The following is a 2,556-nucleotide window of genomic DNA, read 5'->3' on the forward strand; positions in this document are numbered from 1 at the left end:
TATGGTGATGTCATTGCTAGCCATCTTGATATAGGTACCAGCTCAGATGGTATAACGACATGAAAGTGCAGGGCAAGAGGTTTGCTTTACATGGTGAGAATGTCCTGCAACACCTAGCCCTGGAAGTAAGCAGGCGGTAGAAGAGAAAAAGAGATTTGAAGTATGTGCGGTGGAAGCTAGTTTGTAAAAAATTCTAAGGAAAGTATCTGGCCTTTATTGGTGCTTATCTGTCAGGATAATTGTAAATGCCCAATAATATTTCTTCTTTTTAGATTGGAATTATGAAAATAGAACTTATTAAAATTCTTATTAAAATTCTTATGTTTGTTGGGTACAAATCTGTAAGAGTACAATAAGCAGTGTGTGTGTGTATGTATGTTTACAAAGTTGCATATTAAATTATCAATAAAATATATTGACACTAAAATATTTTTAGCCAACTATGCTAGAAGATTGAATTACCTATATATATGTTTCCTATATAGAAAATGATATTACCAAAATGTTATCATATGAGGATGTAATCAAAGGGGATATAGTAAAACATTTAAACAAAACATATTATAGAAGTGTGTCAAATGGTTAATTCTAAAAATGACATGTTGTTTTCTGTATATTTATTTTCATACTAGAGGCCCAGTGCACGGATTCATGAACAGGTGGGGTCCCTTGGCCTGGCCTGTGGGGATTGGGTTGACACCGGCTCTCCAACACCCCCCAAGGGGTCCTGGGTTGCAAGAGGGTGGTTCTTGGGTGACGCACCCCAGAATCGGGCTCCCTCTTCTCTGGTTCCGGGTGTGTCACCCGAGAGAACTGCAGCTGCCAAGTCACTGCAGCTCAGCAGCTCCTGCATTGAGCGTCTGCCCCCTGGGTGGTCATTGCACATCACAGCTACCGGTTGGGTGGTTGAATGGTTGGATAGTCACTTAGGCTTTTATATATATACTAGAGGCCCGGTGCACAAAAATTTGTGCACTCAGTGGGGTCCCTCGGCCCGGCCTATGCCCTCTTGCAGTCTGGGACCCCTCGGAGGATGTCCACCTGCTGGATTAGACCCTCTGTGAATGTGCCCTTATTTGGAAAAAGGGTCTTTGCAAATATAATCAAGTAAAGATGAGGTTATTAGGATGGGCCTTGATCCCATATAACTGGTGACCTTGCAAGAAGATAGTGTGAAGGCAGGCACAAAGGGAGAAGGCCGTGTGATGATGGAGGCAGAAAGCAGAGTGAAACAGTTGTGGGCTGATGGGCACCAAGGACTGATGGCCACCTAGGAAGCCAGGAAGAGGCATGGCAGGGTCCTGCCAAGTTTCAGAGGGAGCATGGCCCTGCTGGCACCTTGCTTTCATACCTCTAGCCTCCAGACTTGTGAGAGAACACATTTTTGATGTTGTAAGCCGCTGCATTTGTGGTGCTTTGTGATGGCAGCTCTAGGAAGCAAATACAGTACTCTTCATCCTTTCTCAGTTTTTCCCAGGTTTATGTTTCCTCTTCTGCCATGTAGAAAGCTGTTTGAGGGGAGGGACTGGACTTTACTCATGTTCACATCCCTTGAACAGCTTAGCAGTGCCTAGCCAGGACTCACAGAGCATTTGTTGAATTGAAGTAATTGCAGGCTTCCACAGAAATAATATAACTTATTATTTGTTATTATAAATTCTCTATAATTTCTGTCAGCTATTGACATTAATTGTCATTGAGAAAATAGAAGAGGTGCCTCTTAGTTGCCAAGAAATTTTTGGACAGAATGTGGAAATAAATACTGATAGGGAAACTCAAGAGCTTATTTAAAATTTTTAAAAATAAATCTTTATTGTTGAAAGTATTACATATGTCTTTTTTAAAATTTTATTTTAAGAACAGCAACTAATATTCACCAACAGCTCACTCAGTGTTGTACATGGTCAGTATATATTCTATCACTTAATCCTCATAATGTCACGATGAGGTAGACCTTATTTTTGGACCCAATTTACTGATGAACAAACATTGAAGTTTTGCCCTAGCTGGTTTGGCTCAGTGGCTAGAGCTTCGGCCCATGGGTTTGATTCCAATTAAGGGTACCTACCTCGGCTGCAGGCTCAATTCTGGCCCCCATTGAGGGCAGGGGCAGGAATCAACCAATCAATGTGTCTCTCACATGGATGTTTCTCTCTCTTTCTCTCTGTCTCTCCCCCTCCCTTCCACTATCTCTAAAAATTAATGGAAAAATATCCTCGATTGAGGAGTAACAACAATAACAACAACAAAAGCACAAAAAAACATTGAAGTTTCGAAGCTGTGAAAAGCAGAGCTCAGAGTCACACTTGGGCAGTATGGCCGCTAGACTATTGTGAAATGCAAACACTGATCTTTCCTTTCCACAGAACTGAAAACTCCTTAACTTTTTGTTTATGGATGAGAATGTGTTTAGGTTACTCTCCATATACATATGTACGTGAGTGCTGAATATCTATTCATTCTGTAGTATATTTGTTACTTCTGTGTCTATCAAATCAATTTACTGAGGCATAGAGCTTACGAGCCAGGTTTTCCTAAGCTGTTGTCCTACTTTGA

This window comes from Myotis lucifugus, unplaced genomic scaffold, assembly GCF_000147115.1.
Source record: "Myotis lucifugus unplaced genomic scaffold, Myoluc2.0 scaffold_388, whole genome shotgun sequence".
NCBI lineage: Eukaryota > Metazoa > Chordata > Mammalia > Chiroptera > Vespertilionidae > Myotis > Myotis lucifugus.